Source organism: Pezoporus occidentalis, unplaced genomic scaffold, assembly GCF_034315485.1.
Source record: "Pezoporus occidentalis ecotype Australia unplaced genomic scaffold, CSIRO_AGI_Poc_V1 ctg11, whole genome shotgun sequence".
NCBI classification, from domain to species: domain Eukaryota; kingdom Metazoa; phylum Chordata; class Aves; order Psittaciformes; family Psittacidae; genus Pezoporus; species Pezoporus occidentalis.
This window is the reverse complement of record NW_026912886.1, coordinates 11,208,711-11,233,283: the sequence shown is the minus strand read 5'-3', so window position 1 is coordinate 11,233,283 and position 24,573 is coordinate 11,208,711. Positions and strand designations below refer to the sequence as shown.

The window sequence follows — 24,573 nt, the reverse complement described above, 5'->3', positions numbered from 1 at the left end:
GCCTATGGTCTCAGACCTCCTGCTCTCAGCCCTCATGGTCTCAGTGTAGACATAACTTTAATAGATACGTTTTCCCCTCGAATGTAGGCTATGAAACAGAGATGACTCCAGATGTTCTGTGTAGAATGGGATTTCTCGCCCCTTCCCACTGTGTATGTTTTCCCTGTTGGGACAGTTCTCCCAAATCAAGCATCACCAGTGGAAACTGAAGGAAGGGTGCCATGGGACCAGTACAATTACCTGGAGCTTCAGCACTCATTGCTCCTGTGGAAGCCTCTGGTTGGGTTGAAATGCATTAAAGCATTTCTGCGATAGAGCATTTTAGGCCTTATAGTGTAGAAGTTGTGATTTCAGGATTTCACTGTAGATTATGATTTGAGAACAACTTTCTAATGGAGGAATTTGCCATATAAATAAGAAAAACGCATGATAATTTAGGTGGCAACCTTAATTACATGATTACTTCCACTCTCATAAATGGGTATAACCTACAGGGTGTAATGAAATTGCAGCTTGGGCCCTAAAGAGATTTCCCTATCACTAAAAATGTGTTAACCATTCTTAAAGAAAGGTTTAGTAAATTGCCTCTAAAGCACAGGAAATTGGCTCAGCTCCTTCTGTGTATTATTTGTTATAAGAAGCACATCACAGGAAACAGGGCTGAGAAGAGTCACTAAGGTCTGAAATACATGGACTCTTGAAGCAGCAGTATTACCAGCCCCAGTAAGAGAACCTATGGGACTTAATTTTGCTGCAGATTCTCTGGAGGACCATCAAGCAATTGCTTTATGAGTTGAAATACCCCTGCTATTATACTTACAATTTGATACTGAAACACTATATTGCAGTTACTTGTGTTTCTGCAAATCAATCTTTCTTTTCCATCTGTAATATTTCTTCTCTCTCTGCTACAAAATACTTTAAAGAAGAGATAGAGACCAGGATAAATTTTCTGGTAGTACAGGGTAGTGGGATGAGATGTTTTAGGACACCAGTTTCAGAATTTAATAGCAGAAAGACATTATGAACTTTACTTTCCTCTCATGTTAATTGTGACTTTACAGAACTCTCTGCAGTTGAATCATTATAAAATGTTGTCTGAGAGAAATAAGGCCCCTTATGGCCAAGATGGAAGCATCCAGAAATTATTTACTGTTTGGTGGTCTATATAGAAATAACCCGGGCTCTCAAAATGATGGCTTGTTTTCCATGAGTCGGGCTGTTTCTCCCCAGATCATCTATATTTGCATCCATATACATTTACTTTATCAACAAACTGAGTTGACAAGCCGACACCTGCTCCGATGCAATAGCCAAGATAATTTCTTGGTCCTTTAGCTGATGCATTTTGTGCCATGATGCCTTTAATGAGGCTGGAGGGTAAAAGCGCCATGAGGAAAACCTGTGCTCTTACCACAAAGATGGAGGATAAGCAGAATCCTCACACCCTTAGTTTCCTTAGGCAGCTCAAAGCAGTAGCTCTGCTCCCACAAAGTGCTCACAAAATCATCTAGACCTCTTGTAGAAGATCATCTGGCATATCCCTCTCGGTTTAAGTCTAAGTAATAACCTACATTGTATTGTCTTTCCCTCTCATTTGAGTTGCAGAAAACATGAGGTAGTGCTTGAATGCTTCCTACAGGAGATATTTAAAGAGTTGGAGAACTTTTCTCATTGTACTTTTCCTCTGCTTCCTTAATCTATCATCACATTCTAGTTAATGCGCAGTTCCCAAGGCTAACTCAGGTTTGATCAAGTTGTGTTAACTTCGAAAAGCTGACTGACTCCAGTTTAAAATGGATGCACTTAGAGGATGAAAGGCGTTTTTTTATCAGTGTTGAAGGAAGTAGTTCAAAAGCAGAGATGGTTTCTTTCCAAAGACAAAGAAGCTCTTTCTCACCCCTCTTCCTGCCATGAAAGAGATCCTTTGCAACTAACTGCCCATCAGAGAAGATTTCAATGAACTGGATATGAAGTGGCAGTATACTGGGAATTTTATTGCTATAGCTGGAATAAAGGAAATTTAATCTAAGTGGATGCTCCCTCATGCCCCCAAATGTCCTCTTCCTTCAGTCCTTTTTTTTGGTGTGTCTTTTTCTTCCCCTTTTTGGAAGCTAATCAGCAGTTTTCCTGTCTGGGTGGACAGACACAACTACTGACGTTCTCCTTACTATCTCATACTGCAAATAACCCTTATACAGCTACTGGGAGGGGAGAGAAAAACATAGAGATGTAAATTCTACTAGCTGTTGAGGCAACCAGATTTAGAGTCTTAATTTGGACACATACTTTTTGTGTGGGTGAGGCAATTATTGGTGGAATAGGCCTTTTTTGGAAGGCTGAATCCCTGTGATGTGATTCCCATCAGTGAAACAAGAAAAGACTGACTCAAATTCCTTCTCGCTCTACCTGTGAAAAGATACCCTTAAATTCTACTAGCTTTTAAAAGTGGGTGTTTAAGGCAATCAAATTCCAGAGGTTCCTCTCTGGGTTAGTTTTCCCTTTCCACATTGGACTTATGGAGATAACTTCCTCTCTCAACCAGTGTCTTACATAAGATTTCTTTGTTTAAATGGCTTAAGAAATGGGACGAAACAACACATGCACACAGAGCAGCACATAAGCATATGAAGCATGTTTATATAAATTATTAAAGGCAATATCACAGTGAAGTTGGCAGAAATATGGCCTACATATGATTTGATAATGAGGACAACTAACAACTGGAACAAACTATCAAGGGAAGCTGTGTTTTCTTCACCTGAAGGTCTCTTCAGTTCCCAGACCAGATGCCTGGCCAGCTTAGCCAGGTACAAATCCTTGTACTCAACAGAAATACCAGGGTTGAAATCAATGGTCTGTAGTCTATGGGAGCTTAGAGAGTTTGAGGTAACGATGCTTTCTGTTTTCAGCTAAGGCTCTAGGGATCATCATCTTTCCTAGTTTTATATCTGACAGGTATCAAATGAGACTGTGGAACCTATTTAAGAGCAAACATGATCTTGAATGACAAGGTTCAACAGTTATTGGGATCAGAGCAAAGAACAAATATCCGCTTATTTTGGGTGCTGACCTAGGTCTGAAAGGCAGTGGGCTTTGTGGTACAGCTAGCAAAGCCCAGTAGCAAAGGCAGGAAGGAGTAGGTGCATCATCCTTCCACTGCTCTTTTTAGCTAGAGGCACTGCAAGCAGTCATCTCCTGCTACTTGATCTGAATTTGCATGATATCAGATTGTATCCATTAACCAGCTTGATAAACTTCACCCTTCAAATATGGTTGTTTAATGCATTTAATTCCTTTTGATGCGTGAACAGTGAAAAAGCATCCTGATGAGTTCTGAGTGCTCTGTCAATTATTTAAAATTACACCCAGGCTGCACTGTAATCAGTTTATCCCACCTTCCCAGCAACAGCTTGTTATTAAAGATAACCATCCTTTGGCTTCTCTTCAGCCCCCCATCCTGGTCTGCAAAGACCAGAGGAAATCCCAGTGCTGGGTATAGTGCCCAAGGTTTTAGTACCACTGGCTAGTTTTCACAAAGCCAGGAAGGTTTTAAGGGGTTTTGGGTTTCCTGTATATCCCATCCCTTTTTACAGGGTCAAAGGATGACAAGCATCTGTGTCACAGCCAACTCCAGCAGAGCAATTTACCATGGGAAGCGAGGTGTTTGCCAGAAGATGTGAAGATTAGAAACCAAATCTTTGCCTCTTGTACGTATTCTCCTTCACCTTAGAAAGGACTGCTCCCTTGTGTAGTAGGTGAAGAACTGGCTCAAAGGATAGAAAGCAACCAGCAGTGCAAGGATGCTTTTTCTCCAAGATCCTTTCCATGCTCTGGCCATGCTCTGCAGCCTTTGGGAGCTTTCCAGTGGCTTCTTTGTTCCTATGGATCAGCCAGCTGAACCATCTTACCATCCCCTTGAAATCCTGCCCACACCATCCCTCCTACATACACCCTTTGATTCCAGCTGCAGATGGGAACAAGAGGAGGAAAGGGCAAATTCATGGGAGTGAGGAGGTGGGGATCAGAGACACAGATGAAATGAAAGGTCTAATTAAGTGTACCCTCTCCTCTGGAGCCACAGCCTGGTCTTTGTTATGCACATGACTGTACACTGGTTTCCAAGTTTAGAAAAGGAGAACATGCTCTCACAGCCAGAGCTGGGGAAGAACTCCTGCCATTCCCTAACCCGTTAAGATAGCTAATGACAGCATCTGCTACATTCATATACATCTACTTATTAATTAAAAATACATAGGTTTCTATTTGAAGTTAAAGAGACACATTTAATAGTATCTTTCAGAGCTTGTTAATGCGCTGCAAGAGCTTGATAGTCACAATAAGTTTGTATAATAAAAATTTTGGTCCTGATGTTAAAGCACTACACATTATGCAGCATGCATACAGATGAAGAAAGAAACCTCTGAATAGCATGTTCCTCTGTCTGCCCAGCTGCAGCAGCAGAGGTGTTAGGTGCACTTCACTTCCAGCTTGTGCAAAGGCAGGAGCAGCATTTGCTTCTGCCACGGGGTTATATGTGCACCCAAGAGTCTGTATAACTTGATGGGACAGGGCAGAAGAGTACTAGATGAGAGCCTGAATGTTACCTCTGCCTCTGGACGTGCTTTCTTGTACACCTCTGGCAAATCTTACATTAGATGTGAAAGCAAAGGGGGGGTTCTGAGGACTGGCCCTTAAAAGTGGGCTCGCAGGGTTTGTGTGAGCGTTGATATTAATTCTGATTTAGGCAGGTTAGGAACTGCAATGAATTTTCAGTCGGCTAAACTTAATAGTAATAAGGTTTCCTCTTACCTCAAAATTACAACTTTTCTATACATGTACTATTCATAGCCACTCGGTACCGAATAACTTGATGGGTAGGAGAGAATATGTAGCATAAATAAATTATTATTTTCAATGTTAAGGGAACCAAAATAATTTTAAACCATTTTTTTTTTTAACTTCTGTATTTATGCACTTGTGTCAGCTCAAGCCCTGGAGAAACCTGCTTAGGTTTCTGCTTTACACTGGTTTTGGGGTCTGCTCCCCACTGGGTTTGGCAATTGGCTCTCCAAACTAGATCTGAATAGGGTGGTGTTTTTTTTTTTGTGGGTATGGTGTTTATTCCTGACATTAAAAGTTACTACAGAATTGGTAAAAATTTGTAAAAAATAATAATAAAAAAACCCAAAAATTTGCTTTTTTTTTTTTTAAAAATGACATTTTGCTAGCTGTTGAACTTGTAGAAAATCTAGGGAGTTTCTGTGCTTTTGATGGATCATGATATGCTCTCAAACACTTAGTGAGCGTTCTTCCTTGATGAAAAGCAAATTAATGGAAAATCCTCCAAAGCTGTTGTTATTCCCATATGCTTGGTAAATCTTAAAATCTGCCCTGTAGTGTGGTTTATGGCTTATTTTAGCACTAACTACTGTTTTATTTTAACAAAATGCTTTTGTGTCATTGCATACTAATAACAATACAGTCATCAAAAGCAACTGTGCTGGACAGTACAGGCTCCTTTGTTCCCAGTGCTGTGAGCTCTGATGTTTGTAGTGGCAATGAATTCACAATGGTTTTAAAAAAAGATAAGTGTTCTCGCTTTAGGAGAAAAGGTGTGTTTTGAAAAGGTTTTGCTGACCTCTGTTCAGAGGAGCAGGGCAGCTTTCCATCTATTCTCTAATCAGAAGCCAAATTTCTCCCCTCTGATGGTGCCTGTGCTGTAGATCTCTATTTCACGGATTGGATTCCTTCTTTGTGCAGCTTCCTGAGGGAGATCTGTGTGACACCCATAGAGTGGACGTGCAAAGGGTCTGATATTCCCATGTGGTCACTAGACTACATGGAGGGTGACATTATCCTTGTACTGACGGAGCTTCTCCCTCATGTAACGTGAGGGTAGCCTTTTGTGACTAGGATCCCCATTTAAGCCATGCTCAGTGCACACACAAAGAAGATCCAAAACAGAGGAGTATCCTTCTGTGTGGTGTCTGAGCTTCACCATTTCCACGGGGGAAGGTTGACAAATACATTTGTTAGCAGGCTTATTTGTTCAGTAGCATGCAAATAGAGCCTAATCCTAGCTGGGATGTATTCAGATAGGTGTTTTTATAGTATCCATGTCCTTGAACACAGACTCATGTTGAGATAGCCTTACTTGTCTCTAAAGATGCTAAAGATGAGCTTTCAAACAGACAGCTCTGCTCCATTCTCAGCAAGGTGATGCCTTAGAGAAGCATACTGTATGGACATGGGCAAGCTGGCAGCGTTTTGCTGTCATCCAGATCACTGCCCACAAATCACATTTATCCTCTTGAGTTTGCCTGATGGAAAAGACACATCAGAGTATCCAGAGCAATAGCTGGGTAGTGGTGCAGTGCTGGACCATGCAGCACCTTCAGACACAGACCTGTCCTGCAAAGGCCAACAAGCTTTTTAATTGTACTGAGGCCCTGGGCTTTTAATTGTCTCACGTACTAACATCTTTGTCTCAAGACATCCCAGTATTGGGGGTATTTGTTTTGTTGAAGGTTTTGAGTCAATGAACAGGGATGGCAGGATAAGCCTGGGATGAAGACACCTAATCCCAAACTATCAGAAGTTACAGAAATGAGAATCTGGGGGAGCACCATGTGGGACAGAAGTGTGCCTGAGAATGTCCCAGCTGGAAGGAGACCTTCTAAGCAAAGAAGAATAAGATGAATGGACCTGTGCTAGCAGAGCTGTCTTTTCTGAAGAGATAAGAAAGATTTAATTGATGGAGCTACTGAGCTGAGTGAAGTGGGGGAAAGGAAAGCTGGTAGTTGGATTTCTTCATTCTGGGTCAATAATCTGAGACTAAATCACCCTTGCACCTGTGCGCCAGGAGCTCTTCAGCGTGTCAAAATGGGAATTTAAGGATATTAAACTCAGCTCCTACTGCAATTACTATGCAGATGGTGGAAAATAAGTGTTGGCAGATTTAATGTGGGTGCTTCGTGAGGCTTGCATCTATTGAAGAGGCAATGGGCAAACACTAAAGAGGAAATTTCAATTTCTTCACAGCTCTGGAAGACTTGAGATAATCAAAATATTCATAAGGGTTGTTTAGATTCTTCTTTTCAAGAGAAAACTGTAAGCCACTAGTCTCTGTTTTGCTATCATGTACAGGTTATCTGCAAAGGGCAGATTGTCGTCTGAAGGGTTTACTTGGTGATTCAGAAAGTGTGATTTGGAAAGCATCCTTCACTGCTTCCTCTGCCCTGGAGGCAGTGTCAGTCCTGGGTCATCCCAACACCTGGCTCTGACCCACAGCACTACACATTCCATTGGCTCTGAAGCCCCATCTACTGCTGCTGTGGTTACCTAGTCTGCTGGGTACCCTCCATCATTTGGTGACAGTCCTCAGTCCCTTGACCAGCCCTTTTGTTCTCCCAGGCCAAAATTGTTAATAATGGGCAGACTGAGCTGAACCTGTTCGGCATCTCTCATCAACATAATCCCATCTTTTAGAGCACTGGTTTGAGTCCAGATATGCAGCACGTTATGCACATTCCTGCCTTTCTCCCACTATCGTATCACAATCAGCGGTGTAGTGATTTCTGTTTGTTAGTTTCCCTTTTCTCTGGAGGAAAGGTTCAAAGCTCCCCCTTGGATGGAGATTCACCAAGGACTGGTTTTCTTCTTTTCCATTTACTTCCAGTTGGAAGCAGGTGCTCTTGGTAGGCAGCCTGACAGAATGAGCTGGTCCCTGCTTGAGCCCTGTAACAAATAAATATCCTGTCCAACATATAACATTTTCCAGTGCTGATTAACTCGAGCTGAAAAGATGGATACTGGATACTGGCTCCTGCAAGCTGTGCTATCAGGGAGAGCGATGCTAGATGACTTTTGTGATGTGGTTTAGAACCAGACTTTAGTAGCTAAGTGGGTAACAGAACCATCTACCATTTAAGCACTTTATATCCCTGTGCAGCAAAGTCACTCCAGAAGCGCACAGGAGGTGTTCAATGGCCATGCTGTGTAGAAAATCCATTAAAGCCCAATCAAGCTCAAGTCTGAAATCCAGGCTTGGTGGCAGCATAAAAAAAACCCTTGAAGGGGAGAAATAAATCTCTGCTTAATCTCTCAGAACAAACCACAGCAGCGACTCAGTGCAGACATGGTACAGTGCAGCAGTGGCTTTCTCTGTCTGACAGGGTTTAGAGAGAAGGGTTTCAAAGGTCTGCAGAAGTGACCCAATTCCAGGTTATTTAAAATGCATTTAGGTGCTGGGTACAATATGCACAGGCATGCTGCACCCCTAAGGGAAGCTGAGAGGGAGATGTGCCCTGAGAAAACAACTGTGGCTTCATTCATCACTCCTCAAAGGCTGAAACTGCTGAAAGGATTCTGGTTTGGTGGGGTTCAGTAGAATCCCAAAAGGAAAGAGAAACTGGTGCCAACCCAGAGTGACAGCATTCAAAAACCATGGCCAGTGGCTGCACTATTCATCGGATGGGCAGAGGTAGGTTAAGTTCACCCCCTCACACACATTGTTACATCCTTGGTGTCTCGAGAAAGGGCATCTTAAGAGTGAGAAAGGGGTTATAGCACCCATCCATCATTCAGCGATGACTTTATGGACCAGTCAGTGCATATGCAGGGCATCTCACAAGCACAGAGTTGTTCCTTTCCACTGACCTCTTTATTTGACTTTCAGACAACTGAAAAGGCAGCTGACAAAGGAGACAACTTTCAGAGTTCTAAAGTGGTGCACTGGAACTAATGAGAGCAGCCTGATCAAGCTGCCAGAATGAATGAGGGGGATAATGCTGTACTGATATGCTAGGCCATAGTCTGTTCTTTCCCCAAAACTTTAAATTGGTTGAAATCCAATTCTGTCTCTCATTTTTACACTCAGTAGGGGAATGTTTCTGGCAGTGTTTCAGTCTGGAGATTTTACTTCCTCTCTATCATGCTTCTTCCAATCATAAAGCTGGAGGGAGGTCAAGCTGTGCAATATTCCCTTTGTGTGTGAAGAGATGCACAAACTGTTTCTCATTAGAGAAGAGCAAGAGTTTGGAAGTTCAGTTCTCAGCACCTCAGGGTTCTGAAAATTAACATTTCCCCAGGCTTCTGGTCCAAATCCGGACTGGACTAGCTCTGTCCTGCTCTGCTCAGGAAGCTTTGGAGAGAGGAATTTAGTGCTTAAGTTAGCTCTGATGCTGGAAGACCACCTCCATCATTTTGCTCTGGTTTTGCTATATGGGTTGACCTCAAACTTACAGCATGAAGTGATAGCAGAAGATTTTTTCCTTGAGTAGAAGGGGGTGAAAATATGGCTTGCTTTCAAAATATGGCTTTGCTTTGAATGGTTACAATTGGATAGGGAAAACACAAACCCAGGAGATACCCATTTCTTCATTGTTAGTTCACAGTGTATCTGAGGAAAGTACCATTTCAGCATGTGCATTAACCACTAGGCACCTTTTCAATTGGTTTGACTTATCAAAACCATTAAAGTTCCATCTTGCCTACGAACAAGCACTGTTCCCAAGCTGCATCCTTCGTGCTAGGATTGCCGCTGCTTCCAGCAAGTAAGTAAAGCAGAAGCAATAGGGGTCCTCCTTGCTGGCAACTTCTGATACAAGAAAAAGGATGTTCTTTAACTACTTTGAAGTAATGTTTAAATTCTGTTAAGGAAAAAGAAGCCGAGTGAAGAAATCAGAGGATGACGATCCCCAAGGATTAAAGATGATGGATTTGACCTGAGTCTAGAAAAACATGTCAGAGTAACATTTAGTGGGATGTTGGATCTTAAAAAAAAAAAGACCTTTTTACTTCTAACATTTGTCTTCTCTTTAAAGTTTTGAAATAACCCAAAGGAATGCAAGAACAAAGGCCTAAATATACCAAGCTGACATAAGAAATATTTCAGTTAATAAGTAAATTTATCTTGCCCATGGACTTGGGCTTTTCTATTCAAAAGGCAAAGAGAAAGCTCATGGCTGGCATTTTTCTCTATATCCAATGCTGAAATTAAATGTCTTAAATTTGTACCCAGAGCTACCTTTCACGAATGTGCCATGAATCTTCTGTTATTTGGTAGCATGTTTGTGGTTATAACTGTGAGTCTAGAGATTTCCTTCGAAAGGGGACACAGAACTGGAGAATTCTTGCATGGCTTTAACCAGAGAAAATGTCTGTGATGTCAGCTCCATCACTCCTTGACAGAGATAGATAGACTTTTCCTATCCAGGCAGAAATTGTCCCTATTTAGAATCATAGAAAGGTTTGGGTTGGAAAAGACCTTAAGATCATCTTGTTCCAACCCCCCTGCCATGGGCAGGGACACATTTACCTTCATTATTTATCCTGAGATTCCAGAAATCCTTCTTTTTTTTTTTCTTTTCTTTTTTTTTTTTTAAATTTGGATTTTTCTTCATTTCTCTTCTTTTGACTAGATTTAGGTGTAGACCTACCCCTAACATGTAGGTGATATCTGGATCAGCAAACAAATTGGTTCAGGAGGAGTGGAAGAGTGGTTTGAAGCAGCTGGTGCTGAGCCTCTTCTGCTATGCTACATGAAACTTGGGAGTTCTGGTTAGACTTAGTCTGGTTTCATGGACTAAATGTCTCCATTGTACATGTGATTCAAAGCTGTTTGGAGGGCCAGGCATCAACTTGGTTGCTGCGACTTATGTCTGCCTTAGGGTTTGGAGTACATTTGATGCACATTTGGAGTGGAGCTTCTGGTTTACTTTTCTCCAAAAGGAATCTAGTTCATGAGCATCAAAACAGCTCTGCAAACAGAGCCAATGCCTGGTAAATTGATGACTGAGAGATTTACTCCAAAATCCCACTCCTTCTCTGAAGCAAAATGCTAATGTAGAGGCAGCCTTATGTGATGTGTGGAAACAATTCATTTGGTCCTTCCAAATGTAGCTTTATTTGGTTTTTGTGTCTGAAAATATTTCCCAAGGATGAGATTTCTGTCTCTGGAAAAGTTCTGTCAATCCATGTGGCTAAGAGCAGGAGCTGATGGAGAGACTTATTTCAGCATCCCCCCCCCCCCCCCCCAGGAGGAGGAGACAAGAGGAGCATTAAGTCAGAATTCACCCCACTTTAACAGTCTGAGCTTGCTTTGCTTAAAACTAAAGACAAAACACTGACTGCAGTGATTGCAATGGGAGCAGGTTTGTAGTTTTACATGTCTCCTTTCTAGGTTAAAATCACGCCCAGCTTTGTGATCTCTTTGCAAACAGAAGCTTTCTGCTCCCGAAGGGAATGCCAGAAAAATCCAGCTACAATCTGTTTGCATGGTGCTGGGTCTGTGTGGTTGGAGATGCACTTTTAGTGCATGGCACACCCAGAATAACAGTATCCCATTCCTTTGGTGCTCTTCACCCTGGGCTTTTACTCAGACATCTTCATTTGGTTGCCTCCTGTGACTTCCAGGCCTGTCCTAAGGGAGAGATAACATGCAACCCTTGGCTGCTGAAATCAGAGGGTGAGGAGATGCTCTTCAGGGACAGTTTTACCTTCTGTCTTTAAGGACTAGGGCAACGGGAAAGATCCAAATAGTGGAAAAGTAACCTTTGGGCAAGTAAAAGCTTGCAAGAATTTGATTTCTTGCCCATGCCAGCACTTCCAGGATTACAGCAGCTCCAGGGTCATACTGCTGGGACAATACTGAAGCCAAGGCTCTGTATAAAGAACATCATCAGGATTGTCGGAGGCTCCTTGGCAGTCTCCAATGCTCATGCCTATCAGCTGTCGCATTGCTTCATTCCTAAGAGCCTGAAGTGTTGCCCTGAGGGTAGCACGGAGCTCAAAGGAAGAGGATGCTGTCACTGGGGGAATGGGCACAGGATGATCACCAGCCCCAGGAGGGTTCCCATGTGTGGTACTGCCTCTCAGAAACACAAAGGCGTCACTGGCCACCCCTCACTGTCTGGAAATGGTTCAATTTACCCTCCCAGGGGCTAAATCCTTGGGTAATTCCCAGTATAGGTGCACGACAGTACTACAGTGCCTGTGTCCATGACCTGAACGCGTGTGCGTAATTAATAACCTTTTGTGTGAACAAGAAGGAAATTACTTCTCTCATCTATTTTGTCAGCCAGCTCCTTGCAGTCAAGATTGTCTTTTTGTACAGCCTTAGGTGACTGCTTCTGGGGCTATATGATACAGTAAAAATTGAAGGGTCACAGCACAAGTTATCTTGTGCAAAGAAATGGAAATATTCATGGGAGTGTTCATAATAATATTCATAGCTGGTTTCTCAGGATCAGTTCTGAGTCAAGGATCTCTGAGAGAGATTGAGAGCGGGAGGGAGAATTAAAGCAGCAGATACTGTCCTGATCTGGACAGGTTGTAGGAAAAGTATTGCAGGAAACGTATTCATGTGCACCATACTGCATGAAGCAAAGGTATACTAGCACCCACATATGTTTGTACACATACCCAGCACAGCACTGTACAACACCACTATGGCTCCCAGCACCATGTCTGCATTGGCCAGGAATAACCCTCTTTAGCAAGCGAACATTAGTGTGGGAATCATGCTGGTGTGGATATGCTGCTTCAGATTTCACAGGCACTGTACAGCATAGGTAAGCCCTGAGATTCAAGTCACTGAATCAGATATGGCCTTGGGTTCTTCTGGCATCAAACGTCTTCAATAGGGTTTGTTTTTCCCCAGTGTAGAATAAGAACAGCTTTGTAATCCTGGAAATTTGACTGCAGGATTGGAAAGGCTTTTCCTGCGCCTGCTGTTTGTGGTCTTACATCTCACAGTGCAACTACAATATTGCATTGATGCTGAGCTGAAGTCTGCTGTTTTGAGCAGCAAAACACAACAGTATCAGTGTGGCTTTGTTCCCAGAAGGCTCTGATTCTTGGGCCCTGCTTTCAGCACTGAAACCAAGTAAAATGTGTGAAGAGAAGGAGAGTGACGGGATCTTGGTTGGTGCTTCTGGGACATGTGTTGTGTGAAGAGCTGTGTTTGCATAAGTCTTCTTGTGGTCCTAAACTCTTGTGAGGAGAGATGGTGAAGTTTGAGGTGCTTTCTGAATCCCCTGTTCCTAAAATGGGGACATCTGGATCTGGCCTTGCCACAAAGCAGTTTACAATAATGACCATGTATGTATTTGTTGCCTTTGGAGTCAAAGTTGGTCCCACTTTACATCCTCTGAAGGTCTTTTTCGTGTTCCTCCTAATTAGAGACTGCTGCCCTGTGATAAGGGTTGTATTTCTGAGGAGTGCAAGGAAAGTGCACGTATACAGTGATTTATGTATGCCCTGGATTCCTTGCAAAGGAAACTTGGTGCCATCATATGAGGCAGTGGGAAAAAACACTCCTCCTCAATGTTCTGCCCATACAACTGCTGCTGGGGCAATATTGAGCAGGATCTGAATTATTAGGTGGAGTGATCTGCTCTTTCTTTTTATCTGACTAAAAGCATCTTCACAGCTCAAAGAACTATGAAAATGAAGTGAAATAATAAGACCTCATTGCTGCATGTGTTGTTAGTGCTAGCGTCTATGCTTCAGCCAGTGCAGTTTGGGCTGAAGTGGAGCACTTGTGTCTCCTTTTTGGGTGGAATGCAGATGGGAGAAGGAGATGTAAATGAAGAGAGAGAAAATGAAGTGTCATGAACAACAGGTACCAATATCTGCACCTGTCCGGGTTGTCAGCTGGAAACCCAAGCTGGCTGTAAGCTACGATTATCACAATCTGCATGTATAAAATAAGTCACGATTTAACAAACATCCACATGATGTCAAGGTTAATAGTGCTGCATGCCCCACTCATCCCCTTCTCCCCACTGCAGCAACCCCAGCAAAGCATGCAAGGAAGGCTGGACCTCTGGAGGTCATCCCATTCTGCCCTTCTGTGCTCACCCCGAAAGCATATGCATTTTATGACTAAATAGATAACAGCTTCAACCTCAAGAATGGAGGATACCATTAAAAATGTATAGAATATTTACCAAACCTTCCTCTCTGTTAAGGCAGTGGGGAGAGGATAGGACCCTTTGCTGCAGTGTTTGTGGAACATTTATGTAGCTCCTGCTAGCAGCTATATGGGACACAGGGCCTGGGAGTGGTTTACCAGGGGTCTGCTGAAAAGTTTGGAGCCAGGTCTTGTATCTGCAATCTGGGGATGGCCTGAGGCTGCCACATGCATTTATATAGAAGGAAAATACTCAGTCTCGATTAAGCAAGGTGGGAATTTGCTGTTTCTTAATCCATAAAGCCGCTATCATTCACTATTTCCTTGTTTGCACAAGGTTTGAACAAAGTTTTCATGAGCTAAGAGAACTGGGGGCAGTTCAGCCAGGTCATTTCTTCACACAGGACAGAAAGTGTCATTATTAATCCAAGCACCACATGACTCTCTCCGACACCTGCATAATATGAAATAAATCTTTGTCTTTAAATAACCTTTCTTATATTTGTAAGTTTGTCTCTCAGCTCAATAATCCTGGGTTAAAACTGTGGCACTTTGAGGTCCATATGACGTTCTAGATTTCACATATGGCCACGTCTACAGCTGGTGTAGGACACTACAGTTTTCCTGAATCCAGATGAGTGCATTTCATCAAGTTCATGTGGGCTTGCTTGTTTTCCAAGCATTTCTTCTGGTTGTCCCATACTCGACCATTAATTTTTGGGGGGTTTGTACTCCCAGGAGTTTGAAAAATATGGAAATGCTGACATGCTGATAACCTGGTTTCTGTTAAGAAAGGAATAATAAATGTGTATTCTTTTACAAGCTGGGTTTTCTTGAAAATGTATTTAAAAATTATTGAAAACTTCTAAGTGTCACTTTAAGTGTGTTTTAAACTATGAGCAACATCAAAGAGTTGGAAAATGGATAGCTCAAAAATCAGTCATTTAAAAGTATCACCTGTAGTTAAAATAACAGGCTATTATTATGTGTGGAGTCAAAGAGATTTGGGAATAAAGGCTCTGTATATGGTGGAAGAAAAATAGCTTTTTAATTCTTTTACTCTGCACTACTGGTTACTTATATTTTGGGTACTATATATTCATTCTTTATGTTCTCTGCAAAATTAGATTTGGGATTAAGCAAGAAGTTCAGAACTGACACACAATAACTAATGCGCTACAGACTTCTTCAATCTGAGTTTCTGTTGCTGTGTAAGCGTTTAGAGCATTCTCTTCCCCTCTGTCCCTTTGTGGAGCCAACCTGGTGTCAATCTCACTCGTGGCAGAACTTGCCAGAGATGTGTCTGTATGTCAGAAACTTACATTGAGTGAGGCTTCAGCTACTACTAAACTTTGCTTTGGGTGTGTGCACTAGTATCTCAGCAATGCACGGCACCAGGATGATGGTTTATGTCATGCTATTTAAGGCATCTAAACTCTCCTGTTTAGCAGCTAGATGATGTAATTGTCCTGTCTGCCTTAAAAATTGATCAGACAATGAATGCGTGTGCTGGCACGTAGGCTACTTACAAATGGCTGGCCACCAATAGTGTTTGGTGTGCTTGATATTCCTAATTTACTACTTTGATTGTTTGGGGTAGATGCTGAGATCACATGGCACATACTGGTTCTTACACTGGGTAGATCTAATTCCTTAAGTCGGGTCTCTGGATTGAATAATGGCAAATGATGACTAGCTTAATAGCCTCCTTGAGGGGAGTATTCAATATTAGTCTCTACTACATTCCTGGTATAATTGCTTGCCGGAATATTCATGTAAAAGCAGCAATGCTGCAGTCAAAACAAATCAATTTTCAGGGTCTGACCTGATATTTATAGATGATTTTTGTTGCATTTCTGTCTGAACGAGTACAAGGTGACACAGTAATTCTGATGTATATATGCTATAGTACATCATCTGATAATCAACACATGTTACACATGGCATGATAAACACGAGAGCTCAATTTAGGTTGATGAATGGATAGCCCAGAATCTGTGGAATTTTTGGAGGCTCGAGAGACGTGTTATACAACATTTGGAAACATTTGACCCTCCTGGTGTTTTATGTTTCTGCGTGCCACATTCATGTGAGGAGGGATCTTTGGAAGGAAGAAGGTAATGGAGAGATGGCAATCGCATCTCTTGGAGGTTATACCTCTGGGTGCAGGCCAGCTGGATGGAGGTCAGCAAGACCGAGCCTTATCTCAGCTTGAAACATGCATTGGTTTTAAATGTCCTCCAGTTAACTTTAACTCTTTAGCTTGGAAGGCAACAAAGCAGCAAGGGCTGATGGACCCTCCAAGCTGAACTATCTGGAGGTAGCAAATATCCATTTGTACTGAATTAGGACCAATTCAGACACTGAAGATAGAAAATATTCTATTACCTTTAAGAATCAAGCTTTCAAGGGAGCACTTGGTGATGATTTTCCTCTTTCTTTTGCAGTCCTGATAGGGGAAGTTTTCCATGTTTAAGAGTGGGAACTTGAGATGAGGTTATGGTATGTGTGGGAGGGAGATCATTCTTCTACCTTTGTCATGCATGGTCTGTGGAGAAGCTGTGCCCAGCTCTTATTTATGGTTCCTTCGCTGACTGAAAGCTATAAAGCAGCTGCACATTTTCAGAGAGAAAATGTTATCTTTCCATTTACCTCAGATTCGTGTAGTCAAGCAGCCTGAGCATAAAGAGGTACCTGCTTCTGCGTGAGGCAATAGGGATCTTCCTTAGGAGGGTTATTCCCTTAGAGTGACGAACAATATGGACAACAGCTCAGTCTTATCTGTAGCTCAGTAACTGTCGTGCAGTACCTGATTTTGAATAGCTGTCAAGATGCCTTCTTTCTGCAAACCTGAGAAGATATAAACCATGGGAGGAGTGTTTAAATACAATATATGTATATATATTTACATACATACAATGAAAGAGAAGAAGGGAAGGGGGAAAGAGCAAAAGAACAAGTGAATACCCAAAGCATTTCAGGATCCTTCAGGATGAAAGGTGCTACAGAAATATATTATCCCTATTACTTTTATCAATAATACAATATTGCCAGCTCACTTATTTCATTATAGTCCCATTGCAACACTGATGTTGTTACCTGGCCTATTATAAAACAGACTGGAGGTTAGTTTTGTCTTTCGCTAGGAAACCCACTCTGAGAACTGTAGCTAATGTGCCTCAGAGTGACAGAACAAGTATGTTTTATGAAGCCAAATAAAAGTTTGCTTCATCAACTGCTGCAGTGTATAAACAACTGTCAGCCATCTTGGGGAGGAGACATCCTTTTATTTAACTGCAAATTAAAAACCATAAACCACCTTAAACACAGAGCTACTGTCACATCAAATCAATACAATAATTGTGCTCAAGCAGTTGGAAGGCACGCTATGCTCAGCATCTTGTATACTAAACATAAATCAATCCCCAGCGCAATAAGCAAGTCTTATAATATATGAGCAGATTATGGTATATTAGCACATTTTGTATTGTATGACTGCTTTTCCCCATTCGCATTGAATACAAAGGAGAAACTTTGGGATACAAAAGTTGTTAGCAATCCCTTTTGTGCTTGTGAACTGCTGTTAATAAGAAAGTCCTAGGAATAAAGCGAGAGACTCTCAGGTCACAAACCCCAGAGCCAAACTTTGTTGCCTGAGTGAGAGCTGGTTTTCAGGCTGCTGGATGTGAGGGGCTTAAATGCTTTTTGTTAAATGTAGTAACAAATCAAAGTCTTACAGACTGAAATCTCTGATCTGAATGAATGGCTATCTGCAGGCTTGAGGAAAAAGGTCTTAGAGCAAATTCCCAGACTTCTGCCCTGACTTCATCAGTAACCCAAGGTTCGGTCGTGTTTTCACTTGACCCCTGCACGTGTCTCATGGGCATGAAGAGAGAGATGCTCTCCCAGATACAGACCGCTTTGCAGAGCTGCTGAGGGAAGCCCTTACAGTGATACAGCGTGACCAGGGAAGCAAAGGAGCCAGATGCTTCACTGCCCACAGGGTCTTCTTAAAAAGTGAGAAAATTTCTGCTTTTCCCCTCTGGCCATTCCTTCCCCATCCAGACATCTCCCAGCTCTCTCCTCCTATGAAGCTGTAAATAAACCTTACTGGCAAGGCCAAGATAAGGCTGGAAGGCTCCTCTTGGTGCTGGGAACCACTGGCTTTCACAGCAGTGCTGCCCTCTTACCGCTGATCCAAAGCCTGATTTCAATCCACAGCTTTATTCATGCTGCTTGTAAACACAGCTTTGCAAGTGCCAAGCATTTTCAGGTTTCAACTGCAGGTAGCTCCTGCCCTTCTTTTTGTCCTCTGTTCTTGCTAGACTCTTGCCCTCTGACTTACTTTTAGCCCCAGTGAATACAACTGGATAACTCCAGGCTTACTGGTGCGTATTGCTGCTGCAAGGAGGGACACAGAGGTTGGAGAGCAGTGGGCAGGCTTACTCTTTGCCCATATTTCTCACCACAGCCTTTGCTCTGAACTGCACCTTACAGTCACCAGGTTAGAGAAAGCCAAAAGAGCTGTCTCAGGAGAGCAGCTCCGCCTCACTCTCTGCCAGCCTTTGCAGCCAGGGAACTTGAAACTCATATAAAGGGTAATAAAAGGGAGATTATTGAAGTAGAGCTGGAGAAAAGCCCAAAGGAAGTTATTGTTCCATATGGAAGTCAATTCTTTTCTAGTGTTATCTGTTGCTGCCTTTCTCTTTGCATTAGTACTTTATTGCCCTGATCTGAGAAAAACAAAATCTTGCACCTTGGTATTAGCAAGCTGCTGATGCTGTGTATTTCCCATCCACAAAGCTTTCAAGTAATTTACCGAGGTGGCTGCAAACTGAGAAACTGAGGCATAAAAACCTTTAATAAGTTCCCCTGAAAGCCAAGGCAAAGAACCCAGGTGTTCAGAGGCTCCGGTGCGTGTTGCTGCCTGCGCCATTATCACCTCGCTGGCCAAGAGAGCCTTTCGGTTTCTGTTTGAAGCTTGTGCCAGGGGTTCCAGCTTGGGGAACTGCCATGGCACTGCTCTAAAAAAAGCAAGAAATACCAACCTGATGCAAATAGAGATTTATGGGGAGGGGATAAAAATCTTAGTGAGGAACTGAGATGCCCGCAGAACAAGCCCCAGAACGATTTGGCAGCCATCCCTGGGTTCTCATCTTCAGCCTGTTACCCTACTCACGTTTCTGGGGCTGTAGAGTGATAGAGCCAGTTCATCCAGATGATACCGGAGAGGTGATAAAAAGGAGTCACCAATTAGCTCCATCTGCAAGTGCTATGTAATCGGAAGCATACAGCCCTGCGGGGAAAAATATAGCAGGAGGTCAAACGCTGGCACTTTGGCAGGCTCAAGCAATAACTGTGTCAGCCCTCTCTCTCCAAGGCACTAAGCCTCCCACTGAAGTGTCATTTACCCTGTCAGCTCCTGGAGATGGGCTGAGAGAACGTGTCCTCACAGAGGTGGCCGGTGTCCTGTTTGGAAACGGCCAAGATCCCCTTTCCACTGGGATTGAATTGCAGGTGGCAGCGCCTGGGCTGGAACCTGAGCTGGGTTAGCCCCAGTTTGTAAAATTAGGCCACTCTTTGCTCTAGGCTGGGAAGGATGCCCAGGAAAGGGAGAAGGTGACACAGGACACATTTTGATCCAGGAGGGCTGGGAAGAGCCTGGCTATGTATGCTGAGTGATTCAAGCCACGTTCAGGTCAACATCTTAATCTCCTCCAAGTCAAAAAGCCAAGAAACAGCAAGAGGGGCAAATTTCAGCTGGGTTGGCTTCAATTAACATCTTCTTTATGAGTTGTGCTCCAATGGCAGATGCCATTCATTAGCGTTATTTACGCATTAGGAGAACTATAATTGGAGAGTAGCAAGTGTCCCCATCACAGCTGACCTTATTTATGGAGGAGCTAACATCTGAATGTCATATTTGCATCCATGAATTTTCTTCCCCCCCAATAACCACTCTAATATGCAAATACTGAGTTGCAAAAGACTGAAAATAAACTAAACAGCTCTTTTGGTTATTTCTGGGAGATTTGTGTTTGCTGTGGCTTTGGAGGCTGTGCTGAGATTAGACTCTGTCACCTAATCAGGAAGTAAGTGAGAAAGAAAGGCATTTCAGGTACAGGGGTGTGTGGATTGTGAATTGTAAATAGCTTGCAGTGCAGCCTAAAGGAAGAAGCAGGTATAAAGCATATTACAGGGCCATTTGCAACTCTTTGTTCAGGTATAACTGACACTCGCAGTCATTTCATTAAATATTCTGTTTATATGCTTTTCCATCCTGAATAAGGAGTTATCCTAGTCCCTGGAGTGAAGGAGGTTCACAAAATACCTGCATTCATGTGCTCAAAGCAAGGCATTAATGGAGCCATGTAAGTAAAAGGATATGAGGCATCAGCAGGGAGAGATTCAAGGGAACAAACTGTTCCCTGTTGCAATGCTGATTCTGCCAGGAGATGATGCAAAATGAAGAAAAATAAAAGCTTTTTGCCATGTTCTGGGTAGCAGACATGGAGGGAAAGGCTGCTGGTTGGGAGTTTGCTGGCTGAATAATTGCACATTGGAAAAGGTCAGTTCATGATAAGTCACAGACTTAAATCTTACATCTCAGACAGCTGTGGGAGTGCTCTGCTATGCCACGTTTTGTGGGCAGAGGGTCCTTTGCCATCACAGAAACAGGCCCATGGTCCAGCTGCTCTCCTATGGCTTAAACACGCGCTTTCCCATGCCTCTACCCCATGATCTTGGGGGATCAGGGAGATTCACTCAACACAGCTCGGATCGCCTCGGGCTCCCCATAAAACCAGTGGTGACAGATAAGTGCTTGTGGAGGGTAATTTGTATCCTAGGCAAGCTGAAGTGCCCTTTCTCTTTTCCATGATTATCTGGACAGGTGATAAGACTCCTAATTTGGTGCCTGGGGTAGCTGCCTAACTTTCATGGTATGAGCTGCTCTCTCGGGGTTTGCAGTTACATCTCCAGGGACACATGATAATACAACAAAAACAAACAGCCCAGGATTTTCCAGGCATTCTCAACATGGTAACTTTATAAAGAGAACACAAACCAACCTGTCCCAGATGGATAAACCCTGTCTGCATTTGCCTGCTCTGTTTTCCTTGCGTGTTAGGTCAGAATCTTTTTGAGTCCTGACAGTCTGCTTTACAAGTGTGGTTTCGTTAAATCACCACCTTCTTTGCCCCTTATGTGCACCTGCAAATCAGTTTCCTTTTATTCCAGCTGATCCCACAGCTAGGTTCTTTATGAAAACACAAACCTATTGCTTATTCCTGTTGCTTGGTAAGTTCTTCAAGTATGGAAGACCCCACTTTCAATTGCTTCTGACTTAGTGATCCTTCAAGGGAAATCCTAGTTAGACCCAGCTTTGCAGGGCAAGTGGAGAAGAGGACTAATTCTACTGCTTTTGAGAGTTAAATGTGTCTACTTGTTACTGAATCTTAATGACAATCCTCTACGGTGATGGGTTAGCAGGCACTGCCCTCCTTTGTGGAGTATAAAGGACTCAGCTCTGCAGCACACAACAATGAGCATTTGATACAGCCAATTGCTATTCAAAATCTGTATATAAAGAGATGACACAAATTATTGTACTACAAATGTCCCAACTAATATTTTGAGGATTAGCATTGAAATGGTTGGAATGCTTTTTTTCTAATGCTTTCTGAGGCTTTCTTTTTTTCAAAGTTGTAATAAATTTGCATTAAGAAGGTTAATTGCATGAAATGCCAGAATGCAAAACATCTCAACGTTGCTACATTTCATGACTTGCTGATCTGATGCTGACTCTTTCCCTCCGTGATACTGTTTATGTGAAATTGTCAGAAGTGTGACTTCAGAGGGAAAAAAATTATCTTTGGCACCTTTAATTGTGTGGGAAGTAGGAAAACACGTTGGCTGGTGGTCTGCAGGGCCAGATTTATGTGTATGGAAGAGTGCCAGGCACAGATTTATAGTTGTTGCTATAAGAGAAAAATCAGGCGCTGTCTAACACAGGGGTTTAATTCTCCCCCATCAAGTGATGTCAATGAGAACAGCATCTATCATGTGACAACAAAGAGTGGGGTGCTCATGTGGACTGAGTTTATCCTAAAAGGGATGGGAAGAGCATGAGTTGAGGTGGCTTATACAATGAAAAAAACTGCTGGTTTCACCATGTTAGTCACAGAGAGCTTATCTGCTTGGTTCAGAGAGGACCGAGTGGAGATGCTTTCAAGGCCTTGCTGGCAGAGTCATCCATGGAACTGAAACCTGTCAGCATGTGATAATTTGTGTTATTCTATATTTAGAGCAGCAAGTCACAGCAGCAGTTGTTCATGTCTGGTCTTTAAACTGTCAAGGAGAAAGCAAGGCTTCCTTAGATGGGACTGAAAGTCCTCAGACAATCTGCAGAATAGATTTCACTGCTTTATTTCACCCTGGTCAATAACAGCATTTATTCTGATGGTTAACACAAGGTGAGGTAAGGGTCTGTTGTAATTAACATCTTCATCTCACAGGTCCAGACCTCTTCGTGACACATCTTTTGCTCATCGATACAGAATTACACTTCCTCACCCCAGATGGATGGTCTTGGCTGGACACAGGCTGTTTTACTGGGAGCAGCCCTACTCATGGGCATCCCTCTGGGTACAGATCCCATGGCTCATTTCTGCATGGCCAAAACCTAAATTGCAGTAATGGTCTGCATTATTTCTAATTAAACTATTTTCTTCCAAATTACTTTCTTGACTAAATCTGCCTGGGATCCTGATGTTCTGCTTGAAAGTATATTTTTCAAGCCTGATTTTGACACCAGACTAAGATAGGACTGAAAAGGCTGGAAATACTGTATTAAATAAACCCTCTCCACATCCCACATTTCTATTGATCTCAGGTCAAAGTGTAACATTTCAACACCATTGAAACATTTAGTTCAGGTGTCAGCTCTTTAAAACAATATTCTTTTTTCTTTTAACAAAAGAAACATCCATTTTCTTTTCAAAAGCATGTTTTGAGCAACAACATGACAGCTTTCAATTCCAAGGCTGTTACAAGTGGGACACACCGATATTATCTGGTTTGGCTTTTGCAGAATGAAATCTGATGACAATCAGGAAACTGTCATGATGAAAACAACTTTCTGCAAACCTCTCCCTGTCCCCCAGCAATCTGGCAAATATATTCTCCCATTACATCCCTCCCAACTGTGCTCCTTGCTGGGGTTTTTCTTGCCTGTCAATCAAAGTGAGTTTGAGCTCTGCAGCCTGGCTAATCCTTGGCTTCTTTGCTTGGATCAGCTGTGTTGCAGACCTTCTGTGCTATGTATACCTGTCCTCCAAATAGAGGCCTGAGACAACCAACGCATTTTCCATGAGTCATGGAGCAGCCACCAGATAGCAGTGCTATTCCATTTGTGCAGGCTGAGGTTATTGCGGTGTCCCAGCTTTATCTGGCACCTCTGTCGCGCTCTCAATGCTAATCCATCCATTTCTTCTGTTTCTGCAATCTTTTCAAATAGCAGAAACACATGAAAGTAGGAAGAAAATGGAAATTCTGCCTCTATTATGTCTGCCATAAAATGTGAATTTAAAACTATTCACAGACGAGTAAAAAGTAATCATTCCAGCATTGGGTAACTGCTGAAAATGATGAGTCACAACAAGGGATCCTAATTTATCTGTTTTCTGTTTGTTTCAGTGGCAGGTGAAGGTGGGTTGATTTAATTTTTTTTTTTAAAGACAGTGAGACAAGTGTTGATTTGACAGTTTAGTCATCAAAGTAATTCCACTTACAGAGCTGCAGGACTCCAGAGAAACATATTCACCAGCTGGAATTAACATCCTGCATGCAGCACTCTAAAAGCTTTGCAGATTTCCTCCATAGCATACAACAAAATGTTATTTTGTACGGAGGCTTCTATAGAAACTGGATTGAAAAGTATTTCTTTTTTAGAATGAAATGAGGCAAAGCAGTCATAATGACATTGCCTGGTGAATAAATTTCAGCCAGAGAACTCATAGCAGAGGGTGAGCCGAATTAACAGGTAGATGTAAGGAGAACAGGAGAAATTAGCTCTAAACTCACTGTTGAAAAGAAATGGACAGCTGTAGAGGCAGGGAGAGAAGATCCTGATCCTTCCAGGTGGAAGGAGCTTCCCCAGAGAGCATCACAGCTCCTGCTCTGAAAGCAGAAGAGTGTATGTGGGCTCAAGGAGAAGAAACCACCCCTGACGAGGTTGGCACAACAAGTTCCTGCACACTAAGAGACCATATTTTTATGCAAAGCCTGTCAAAATGCGTTTTGTGCTGGCTCACAGATTCCCTAGAAATGCTTCTTGCCCCAGTGAATCCCGTGACAGCTTCGCAGTAATGGTGTGGAAGGGAACGTGCTACGAGATGCCAAGGGCCAATTTCCAAAGTTGCTGGCATCTAATTTATGAGTGTGGAGTGTGCTCACCCAGGATTTCACTGATTCATTGGCTATCAGGGCTAACTAGGCATAAAAGGCACGATTTCTACAGGTGCAATGGGCATGGAAAGGCAGAAGTATGCATGCACAACTATGCCTGTCCATTTCCCATTTAGAGATGATATACAGGGCAAAACGTACATTCAAGAGAGCAGGTGTCAGGGAGGGCAGCAAGCTGTGGAATATTT

The 24,573-nt window shown here is 42.7% G+C and overlaps 1 long non-coding RNA gene across 1 annotated transcript; it reads right to left on the bottom strand.

The window, feature by feature from the left end:
- Positions 1-18,284: 18,284 nt before the first annotated feature.
- LOC134167147 (uncharacterized) lies at positions 18,285-19,415 on the bottom strand. Its single transcript, XR_009966104.1, has 3 exons — positions 19,330-19,415; positions 19,098-19,214; positions 18,285-18,942 (listed from the first exon to the last, which is right to left on the bottom strand). It is a non-coding gene; the product is annotated as an uncharacterized LOC134167147 (long non-coding RNA).
- Positions 19,416-24,573: the final 5,158 nt, after the last annotated feature.